Source organism: Melospiza melodia, chromosome 26 (genome assembly GCF_035770615.1).
Source record: "Melospiza melodia melodia isolate bMelMel2 chromosome 26, bMelMel2.pri, whole genome shotgun sequence".
Classification (NCBI taxonomy): Eukaryota; Metazoa; Chordata; class Aves; order Passeriformes; family Passerellidae; genus Melospiza; species Melospiza melodia.
The window spans coordinates 3,381,575-3,393,536 of NC_086219.1; positions in this window are offsets into that span (position 1 = coordinate 3,381,575).

An 11,962-nucleotide genomic window follows, 5' to 3' on the forward strand; every position below is an offset into this window, starting at 1 on the left:
TGAGCACACATTCCTCTCTGCAGCAGCACAGCCCAGTCTGCACGCACCCAGATCAGAGCCCTTCAGCCCTGTTATTTATGCTGTGGCTTCCCAGAGGCATGAAAGCACCAGCGGTGGTTTAGAATTCCATTTGGCACTTTGTTTTATTGGAAGGCTTCGGGAGCTGCCGTGATAGATGGCTGCTTCCCTCCTGTTTGTCACATCCGTGCTGTATGAGTTATCAGTGGCTGGTTTCTGACTTGGAGCCGGCACGAGAGGCTTTGGAAAATGGGGCATCGCTTGTTCATTGCTTATAGCTTTGTAAATCTGTGAAGGACTGGGGTTCTTCTTCCTTTTATTTCAATCTAATGGTGGTTTAAGGCAGCTCGCTGATGCTGCCTGGGATTTCTCTAAGGACAAAATAAGAAAGTGATACATACCGTGGAAGTGCTGAGCAGCGAAGATTGATTCTGTCAGTTAAACATCACACAAGCATAAACAGTGTGTGCTGCTGTGCCTGCTCCCCTCTGACATCAGCAGAACCAAACCTTCCCATCAGCAGGCGAGCTGTCACTTCAAGCCCTGAACACAGCATCTGGATGAAAAGGGAAATTTGTTTTTTTTTTAAGCTCTCCCATTCCTAATCAGCTGGGTGTCTGGGTCCTAATATTTGCCTAGAGCGAGTTCTTTCAATAATCTGAGTAAGTGGTCCCCAAGGCTTGTCGCTGAAAGCGCACGGAGGGGATCTCGGTGCCTGTGCTGCTGAAATTAATTGATCCCGATATTTTCTTGAGGCGGGATAAAAAGAGGAGAAAAATGTGGTTTCAGATCAGGGCAGTTGAAATCCCAGGGAAGATGGTGTTTCATGGGTGCCCACAGCTGCTTTGGCAGGCTTCAGGGCAGCTCTCATCCCAAACCCTGGGTGCACTGGTAGCCAGAGGCTGGGAAGCACCCCAGGATTTTTTTGTCCCCTTACACATGCCCAGAAAACACCTACTGGAAAAGCCTTTCAGCCCCCCTCAGCCTCAAGGACAGCCTGTCCCTCCTGCAGCCCTGTGCTCTTCGGCCATCACATTCCTCCACTGGGACAGGCCCCATGCTGACCCCCTGCCCAAACCATAACACCCTCCTGTTCTGGCAGCACCGTCAACATCTTTGGTTTCCATGGCAACTGCAGAATGCCAAGCATGGAGCTGGTGCACACCACAGCATCACCAGCTTTCCCTGGCTCCTTCAGGAAGTGGGTAGTACGAGCTGGAGCTGCCCACAGGACCCTGGGTGTAGGGCACTGCATGGCCAGACCCAGCTGCAGGGGCTTTATTTCAGAACCACTGTGCAGGAAGGGAACTCTTCCACCCTCCAGAGAAGCACACGAGGATATTTTTAGCAGGGCAGCAAGACAAACGAGCTCAGCTCTTCCAGCTATCCATCTGCTTCGTGTGTTCGGGGCCCCACAGCCTTTCCAAGTAAATTGAGTCCTGTGCCAGGCCCCTGAGCCACTGTGCTGCAAGGCCATGAGGTTTGTGATGGGAAATGCCCACCCCTGGTTTCTCCTGCACAGGGCAGACACAGCCATGATTCCTGGGAACTCAGCTTTCTCTGATGCTGTCCTTGAGGCAAGAACTTGGGATTTATCCCCTGCCTTAAGCAGAGGCAGCTTGGCTGGGTGCTCAGGGCAGGCTGTGGCTCTGTGGTGTCTGTGGCTGCCCACGGTCCCCAAACAGTGCCAGCAGCACCATGACTGCCACACTCACCCTGCTGGGATGCTGCAGGTGGAGTGAGCACACAAGGGGGGTGAGACTGATCAAATACAGTCCCAGGATAGTTCCAAGAGCAGTCTCCTGGCGTTTGAGGCTCCCTGTCGTTTTCCAACCACTGGAAAAACACCGAGAGAAAAACCCAAGCTGAGCAGCTGTGACCCCAAATGTGCTCCCTTCTCCCATGGCAGGTGGTACCCGGCTGTGCCAATTGTTTATTCTCGGAGCTGAAGGGCAGGGAAAGGCGGGTTACACCTTTCCTGCCAATCCTGGGAATCTGCAGATGCCTGATGCTCCTTTCTCCTGAGTTTTGCAGCGAGGGGGAAAGGCGCAGGGAGCACAGAGAGCAGGGAGATTTGGGGCACGCAGAGCACAGACTGGGGAGGTTTGGGACCATGCTGGCCTCGCTGAAGTTGCTCACAGAGCTGCAGAGCAGAGCTCGGTCTCCCTGGCAATGGTTGCCATGCGATCGCTGCTGTGGCACTGCCTCCGCCTGACTCGAGTCAAACGCGCTCCTCCCAAGGGAAGGCTCGTGTCAGAGTCCCCAAGGAGGACAGGATGGATGGGCTCCCATTGATGGGGAGAGGCCAAAAAGAGGAAGCAACCCAGAGGTCTGAGCCAGCAGTGGAGCTGCCCCCAGTCTGCAGTGAATATGGGGAGCAGAAGTTGCACAGCAGTGAAGCTCATGCTCCCCAAACTGCTGGCAGGGTCATTCCCAGAATCCCATCACAATTGTCAGACAGAGCTCTGCAGTGGATGTGGTTTTCCACACATAACATGGCTTGGAAGACATCTATAACCTATTTTTCAGTGGTTATTGAAACTTTCTGGGTCGATGCTCAGGCTGCAGTCAATTACTGTGGTCTCGATGCTCCTGGAGTTGATGGAGTGACAATTTCATAGAAGTGCCTTCTGTCCCCCAGTGAAGGATCAGAGTTACTCTGTGAGCTAGCTCTTCTGGTTTGAAAAACTAAAAGCCTTTGCAGGAATGTATGTTCCTCATTTTAAATCCAAATTTAAAACTTAAAAATTCCATTACCACAAGAAGCTGGTGGGAAACCAGTGGCTTGGGTAAAGCATTTGATCACGCATGAAAAATTATCAAGTCAGTGTTGAAAAAGCATTGAGAAACACGTGCTGGCTGCTCAGAACCCTCATCAGTCACTGCTGGGCAGAGCCAGGTCCCGGAGATCTCACACTTGGGTGGTTGAAATTATCCAGAGACAGCTGTCCCAATGTTCCCAGATTCCTTGCACGTGACTTCTGTATCCACTTTTCCACATGAACAATAACGCTGAAGCGAACGTCACTCATCAGACAGGCATAATTGGATTTGGAAAATGTGATATTGTGAATTAAGTTGACTGATGGGGAAGTGTCAGTTTTATTAACAATCTTCCTTCAGATGATAATTTTATATCTATAAGGATGAATTACAAGAGTACTTGAAAGCATCACTCTCAAATGATGAAGTCATTTTAATAAAGGCTGACTTTCTCTTTCATACACTTGTTTTTAAATATTTTATCTCCTTATGGGAAACTGTGTCCAATTCAGAGCCAAAACCGATGTAAGAAGTGCCATTTTCATCTTCACACAGAGAAACACCTTCACCCTCAGGCGAGCTCCCAGCTGGGTGCAGCCTGGCCTGTCACCCCTTCTTGGAGTTTCAATGCAAATCTGAACATTGAACAAATCTTCTTCCTTTCATGGTATTTTTCCAGAAGAAAGAGGTGGGAAATGCAGTAAGAGAAGGAGTAAGACAGAAAATCTGACACTTGGAAACGTCCCCGCCTCCCTTCAGCTGAAGAAAACTTGTCAGTGGCTTTATGCACACCTTTCACAGCAAGAACCTGGTTTTCCTCTCATGCTTCCAGCCATGGTACTGCTGGAATTGAAGGATTTGGGGTTTTTACATCAGTGTTGTGGGGCAGCTCAGATGCAAGACACCATTTCCATTTTCTACATCAGCTTACTCTGACTGAGAGCGCCTCACTAAATGTTTGATGTGCCTCCAGCTGCAGTGGACACTGGAGCTGTGTCCCTCATGGACACAGGGCTGTGCAGAGCCTGTGGTTCCCTCTGACCCAGCCTCTGTCAGGGCAAACTGGCCACTTCATTATGTCCCTATTGATCAATTAAACGCTTTGTGCCTTATTTATCCCGCAGCCAGCAAGGAGCATTGCAGGAGCAAAGAGCAATCTGGTTGGACTAAAATCTAAGGAAGAAAAATGAGCTGATAAAAGCCCTGTTGCACTCGGCTTCCCCTTCAGAGGAGCCTTGAGACACTCAGAGTGAGTTTTTTCCTAATGAAAAAAATTTTATAAAAACCCTTTTTGGCCAAAGTTTCAGTTTTTGCACGTGTGAAGGAAGGGAGGTGTGTGCTTCCAGCCTGAAACACAGCAGAGGTTTTTGGAGCATTTTCTGCCCAGCCAGGCAGTCAAGTCCTTGCACCCAGGCCCTGGGGATGGAGGGATGGGCAGATGCCAGCCCAGGGATGTGGCAGGGCGGGGAGGCAGCACAGAAAGCGAGCACAGTGAGACCCTTCCCTGACACAAACCCTGCTCCCACCAACCTGATGGGACAGGTGATCTATTGTCGCAGACATCTTTTATGGAAAATCCATTCTTTAAGATTTTTCCTCCTGAGAAGCTGAGAGGCCTCAGGAACAAAATGTAAACAATGATTATCTGCTGCTGTGGAATGCAACAGGTGCATCTGTGATTGGTCTCATGTGGTTGTTTGTAATTAATGGCCAATCACAGTCAGCTGGCTTGGACAAAGATAACCTTTGTTATCATTCTTTGCTATTCTATTCTTAGCTAGCCTTCTGATGGAACCTTTTCTTCTATTCCTTTAGTATAGTTTTAATGTAATATATATCATAAAATAATAAATCAAGCCTTCTGAAACATGGAGTCAGATCCTCGTCTCTTCCCCAGTCTGAAAACCCCTGTGAACACAGTCACCACCTATTTATTAATACTTAAGAGATAAATGGAGGGAAGCAGCTGCTGGATTGCCCAATGTTGAGATGAAAGATACCTGCAGAACACCTGAGGAGGCCCAGACAGACAGAGCTGCTGCTGCAATTTTAGGGACACAAATCCCTGCAGTGGTTTACATCCTGACCCACTGCTAGAGAGGAAAAGGTGCCATGTCAGGGTCTGATACGCTTACCATTTCCCCCTTGCCAAAGGAATCCCCAATTTCAAAGTCAGATTAGAATTCTGGCTGCTTTTTGGTGAAGAGCTGAATCTGTCGAAGCGGTTTTGTGCTGCGATAGTTTGAAGTCAGATGCTTTAGCGGCACAGAGAGCGCGAGGCTGGATTTGCATGTGAAATGAATCATGCCCAATGTGATTAAAAATGCCATAAAGGATGAATTTAAGATTTTCTTCTTACTTACTATTAAAGTTTTTCAGTAATTTTCCACCCCCTCAGCTGAGCACCGTTCAGATGAACTGGAGAGAAACTTTCTCTGCAATTCATTACTGAGAGGTCTGAGGGGAATTCTCTGTATTTCAGTGAAAAAGCAAAGCTAAAAATAAAGGTTTTTCCATCAGCAAAGTATTCATGTAGAAGCTGAGACTGTGGGGAGCACGAGGGCAGCAATGTATCTTGGGAGTGGTTGGTGGGGACTGACCAGGAAAGGGAGACAAGCAGGCAGGATGTGGTGTGGGATGGGCACGGTGATGTGTGTGTTCTTCAGTGCATGGAAATGCCCCAGAGCCATGGCTGGGAGGCAGCTTGGCCCTGGCATTAACACTGACACAGTCTGACCTGCAAAACCCAGCTCAGAGTGGTGGAGGAAGGACAATCTCCCTGCCACAGGATGGCTCCACAGGTAGCTCAGCACTGTGTACTGAGGAGATGTGCTGGGGAGCTGGGACCTACCTTCAGTGTCTGCTAAATTTGAGGGCTGAGGCAGAGCACAGGGTGCTCTGGCTCACAGAGGCCAGGTAGGGATCAGGCAAAGCAGCTCCAGCATTGTGAGCAAAGAGGAGGCTGGACTGGGATTCCATTGCTCCATGTTCCAGCAGTGTGACCGCTGGAAAAAGCCAGCACTGGGCTCAGCCTGGGCATGAGGAGTGCCTGGGGATGATGAGTACCTGGGGATGAGGAGTACCTGGGGATGATGAGTACCTGGGGATGAGGAGTGCCTGGGGATAAGGAGTGCCATGCTCTCTCCTGCCCATCTCTGGCACCAGCAGCATGAGGTTGTTGCCAGCCCTGGAGCTGAATACAAACACCTGAAGTTTGCACAGCACCAGTCCAGCTCTGCATAACTGGCTGGCACAGATGTGCCTCGAGGCCCAGGAGCAGCTGCTGCCTGTATCCCCATCCTGCCCACATCCCCATCCCATCCACACCCCCATCCCCATCCCCACCCACCCGCATCTCCATCCCACGCACATTCCCAGCCCTCCTGCATCCCCATCCCACCCACGTCTCCTTCCCACCCACATCCCAGTGCCCACGGACACAGCAGTTAGTCCCCGAGGAAAGATTATTTGCATGATTAGAAAAAAGGGGGAGGAACACTGCCGGCAGCAAACCACGCTCCTCATCCAAGCTCTTATGAAACAGATGCATGTCAGCAGACGTCTCAATGCAAGCATCTCAACCAGTGAGAGCAGAATCAGTCCGTGGCTGGGGGAAGAAAGGAGATCCCTCTCCACTTCCAAATGCTGGCTGGAATCGTATTTGTATGTAAATGCAGTTTCTGTAAATGCACGCTAACTCACCAGTAGCTCCAGGAGCCATTGCGTATTCATGACAGAAGAGCTTTTTACCCGAACAGGAGTTTTCGAGGGTACTTTGCATGAATTTCTCCTTTTACTCTGCGTGTCGGAGTTTGACTAACACGTTGAAAATTAAAAAATAATTGAAACGGATCATATGCAGCTCAGCAGGGGCCTTATTTTCCGGTGAGTGGCAAGGGAATGGAGGAGCGGTAACGCGCGGCTTTTGTAGCCTTGTCACTTTGATGAATTCTTTAGGAACATCAGCGGCAGCATGGGGAGGCTCTGGCTCAGCCAGAGCAGCAGCACAGGCTGGGTCGGAGGAGTCTTATCCCAGAGAAGAGAGCCTGTGTGTTTTCCCTTAATCTGCAATCTCCTGTTTCCTTGTGAGTGCAAACTGGAGATGGAATGAGCCGAGCTGAGGGGAGGAGTGCTGGAGCACAGCTGAGCTTCTCCCCAGAAATGGTCCCAGCAGTGCTGGCAGAGGAAAGGTCCCTCCTGGGTGCCTGTTGGGGAAGATGAGTCAGGAAAGGCTTATAAATATGATTGTCTGGCAAAAAATTTTGAGAATATGGAAACTATAAGCAAGATTGAAATGAAAGCGAGCTTTGAGATCCCTTAGTTACTGAACAATGAGAAAACAATGGTGTGGTCAGCTGAAGTTGATCCCCTTTTGATGAAACAACACTCTCTGCTTGCAGACAGGTCCAAGGGTCCCAGCAGACCCTACTAGCTTGTCAGAAGGGGTCCAAAGGGGAGTTTTTAGGGTTTAAAATGTAACACAGTATAGTAATGTAGTGATTCTTATAGGCTGTATAGAAATGCTATAGGATTTGTATCTTGTACTAGATTGGTTAGTGAGAATCAGAATATTCAACACAGAAGATTTATTGTATTGTAACGATAACCTCGCTCTCTTAGCTCTTACCCTTTTTACTCTCTTACCCTTTTACTCTTTTACCCTCTCATCCTTTCTACCGCTCTCTTCTCTCAGGCCTGCTCTGAGCTGTGCCTGGCATCTCCCAGCAGGGCCCTGCACCCAGGCCCTTTGCAATAAACCCCAAATTCCAAGAGCAGAAGAAGATTTATTGTATTGTAATGGGAACCTCACCCTCTGATCCTCTCTTTTACTCTCTCATTCTCTCTTTACCACTCTCTTTACCTCTCTCTCCCTCTTCGGGGCCTGCTCTGAGCTGTGGCTGGCAGCTCCCAGCAGGGCCCTGCACCCAGACCCTCTGCAATAAACCCCAAGTTCCAAGCCCTGACTTCAGAAATCTCTCATCTTTGTCAGTCCTGATCGTGCTACCCCCAGCGCTCCCACAGCTGCCCACAGCCAAGCTCAGCTCAGGTGTTACACTACCTGGTGCTGATCATGTTCAGCTCAATGACAGCCACGTCCCTGGTAGAATTGGTTCCTCACCATGCACGGACAGCCACCAACTTCCCACCGTGTCTGGCCATGCCATGCCCCAAACCAAACCCCATCCCTTCAAAAGAACAGAGCAAACCAACCTGAGGTCACAAGGAGTGGTTCTGGAGCCCCCAAACGGACTGTCAGTTCAGTCAGGGAGGGTCTGCCAAGGACAGCTTCCCAGGGAAAATCAAACCCAGTCATGGCTTGGAATCGTGTCTGCCTGCAAACATTTCCATGCCACATCTGCTGCTTTGAATTAGGACCTGAATATTCATCTCCAAAATGTATAATTTATACTTACAGCAGACAATTCATAATTTAAGTGTTATTGCTCTAAATTAAGTATTACATTTAAGCTGGCTGTGGACCAGATAAGTAAAACCAAGACACCACGAAGAGGAAACCCTCACTCTGGTGGTTCATACCATAAGGTCCGGACTGGATGTCAGCAGCCAGGCACACCCAGAGGGAGGATGCCCCATCCTGAGCAGGACAGGACCCAGCCACTCCTATGCTCCCACCTCCAACAGCAGTCGCAAGAGAAGGAGACGAAAAAAGTCAGGAATGAAAAAGGAAAATTAAACATGAAAATTTAATTAAATCACCCTTTGATCACTCTCTGTGGAATGGACTTCATTCGGAAGATTATTTGTTGGAGAGCAATAACAGCTTCTAATTACTAGAGGATTCAATGTGGAACGAGGGGGTTATTATATTTTTTAAATCAACCCGGTTTTCCCTACACCAATCAACAAGACTGCCTGCACATTACCAGTTAACATTATTAAAGTTGTATTTTACAGCCTAGTTACTTGCCAGTGTTTATGAGTGTGAAATATCTGGTTTAAGGCTGACACAGAAATATCATCAAAGTGGTCCATGGAGAAAGAGCTTGTGCTTTAATTGGAAAATGTGGGTGCTGGGTGCTGCTGTTTCAAATGGAAGGCAGGGTGGGAGATTGGTTTTCTCCACGGAGCCATCCACCCTCTCCATGGGTTCTGCTGTGTGGTGAGCACAGTCACAGCCCCACCATGCCCAGGACCAGCCTTCCCAGCTGGGACAAAGAGCTGAAGATGTGTGGCAGAGGCCTGGAGAGGAGTGGGGACTCTGGGCATCAGTCACCCAGGCTTTATCTCCCGTTGAGTAAATCCCCTGGAAGAGCGGCGTGGCTGCCTCGGCTTTGTGAATGAGGCCCTTAAAGATTTGCATATATCATAATCCATGTGAGTCATAACCAGCCAGTGCTTCAAATGCTCTCCAAAAGAAAGAACCAAATATCCCCATTAGAGCTTTTATCCCCTGCTATTTCATATCACAATAAAATGTCAAAAGGAAAAGAGAAGCAGATTTCTGATATTATTACTTTGAACTTTTCTTGGCTATACTCCCCTGAAGCATGACATTTACTGAGGAGAGGGAGAAAAGAAGAGGCTGGAATATCTCCTTAATCATCTTTATTTCAGCACTGTGGCATTGAGCAGCTGGACTGTGTCTCCTGCCTGGATGGGAGAGATGATGGGTGGCACCACAGCCCTGAACCCTTCCTGTTCCCTGGCACCACTGAGGATTTGTAACCTCCTTCATGCTCTTCCCAGGCACAGCTGGGGAGATGCAATGGGCAACATCCCCATCATCATTATCATCATCATCATCACCATTGCCACATTGACATTAAGACAAATTTAGCAACACATGGTGCAGTTTGGTAATATCACAATAACAACATTTAGCTCTTTTGAAGGCATCTGGTGGTTGATCCTGAGCTCTCCTGGCAGGAGCAGCTTGAAGAGCCAGTCCCTGGACATCCTGGCACAGAATCCTGAGGGATCTGTCCTAACTGTGTCTCTGAGGTCTGGCTTTGCAACGGGATTTACACCACAGTGTAAAGGTGTCTGCAGGGAATTACAAATGAGTCGGTTTGTAAAAAAAGTCTAAGTCATTAAAAGTTCATAGTGAAAGGAAAAGTGGGAATAGATGTCATAAAAAAGTTAGAAGGATAAAGTGGTTCTTCCATCAAAAGCTTTTACAAGCCCATTTAAGAAATCCATTTTAACTGTATTTTAATTTCTTTTATGGACCTAGTAAAGCCGAATGGTGTCAGGGAGATTGAGAAAGGTGGGGCATTAACATTGTGCACTACTCTCACTTCTGAAAAATCCCACTTTTTCCATGGACTGAGCTTTCAGGTGCTGTTTTGATGTATGGAAGTGAATCCAATTCAACAGCTTCATCTCCCATGTTTAACTTTCACACGAACATGGCAGAGTTATGCCCTGGCACAGCAAAGATCCAGGAACAGGATGGGGAATTTCCAAAAGGCAGTACCTGAAGGAGGAACATCTTGGAGCTGTGCTTTTCCTTTGGGGTCAGGTCAGTTTTTGGGGCAAGGGAAAAAAATAACTTAAATGATCAGCAATGAAGAGCCTCATGCTGTGGACATAGTGAGTGGGACAGGGCTGGCAGGTGAAGATGTTGACCCGCTCATGCCAAGAACATGCTGCCTGTGGAGCTCTGTGCCAGCAATGCCAGGGGCAGCTCAAATCCTCCAAAACTCAGAGCCAGGCCATAAATGACCATGTGGAATCCTGGCAAGCATGGAACCACAGCAGTGCCGGGGGTCCTGCCTGCAGCAGGGCCAATGTGTTTTTCGGGGATTGGAGTTGCCACGCTCAGGATGGAGAGTTGTTATGGTAACAAATGACTCGTATTCTCCGAAGGAAGCACGATTTCAGCTTAATAGGGGGGAAAAGCAGGGGAGAAGAAAAGGATAATATTTCAAAAAGCTTTAATGAGATGTGAATTGTGCGCGCTCGTCCTCTGGAGTGTGTAATGGTTCTGCAGGGAGGACGAGCAGTGTTTACAACCAGCCCCACACGCCCAGTGCAGCTGTGTCCTCAGAGAATCCAAACTTCAGGGCGCCCTCTCAGCTCCTCTGACACCAGCCAGAACATCAGGGTGTCCCCATCATATTTTCTAGAAAAATCCCTTCGCCAGGATTTCTCTCCTGGGAAGCTGAGAAGCCTCAGGGAAAAAGGAAAACAATATTATCTCATTTGCTTCTCCTGTGTTTTGCTGCTTTGCAATGTGATTTGGAGATTGTTTATCCAACATGTGAATTGTTTTGAGTTATGGGCCAATCAGGGGTCAAGCTGTGTCGGGACTCTGGAGAGAGTCACGAGTTTTTCCTTAGTATCTTGTTAAACCTTTTGTATGTAGCCTTTCTCTATTCTTTAGTATAGTTTAGTATAGAAGAATGGAATGGAATGGAATGGAATGGAATGGAATGGAATGGAATGGAATGGAATGGAATAGAATAGAATAGAATAGAATAGAATAGAATAGAATAGAATAGAATAGAATAGAATAGAATAGAATAGAATAGAATAGAATAGAATAGAATAGAATAGAATAATAAATTAGCCTTCTAAGAACATGGAGTCAGATTCATCATTCCCTTCCTGCCACGGGGGACCCCAGAAAATACCACACCAGAAGATTCTGTTGGCTCCAAAGCCTCATCCCCTTCCAAAATGTGCATTAGCACTGTGGGGAAGCTGGAGCTGAGGTGCCCTACGTCACAAATCCTGGTGAAGGGAGACTCCAGCAATGCTGTGGAAGGAGGATTATGCTCATGGGACGGAGGCAGAGCTTTCCTCACCCTGCCTGCCCACTCCTACAACCCCCTGGCATCCCTCCAGTGGGGCACAGCTGTGCCCTTGCCTGTGATGATGCAGCCAACACCAGCCTGGGCTGCCTGGGCTTCCCTCACAGAGCTCCACACTGGCTCCTGCCTTCACCTCCTCTCCCCAGAAGCCAAGGAAAAAACAGCGCTTTGATAAGAAATGCAATCATTAGGAATGTGCCAGAAACCAGGTATTAATAGAAGCACTATTAGAGGATTTATGGATGATTTAAGATGCAGCCCATTCCGCTCGTGAATGCCTCGTCTGTTTAAGAGCAGTAATTGCCTATTATCCAGCAGCTTCTAATGTGCTTGGCTCGTGCTGGCGTGACACACGAAGATGCAGCACATCTTTAAAAACAGCCAATGCCAATTCCAAGGACCTG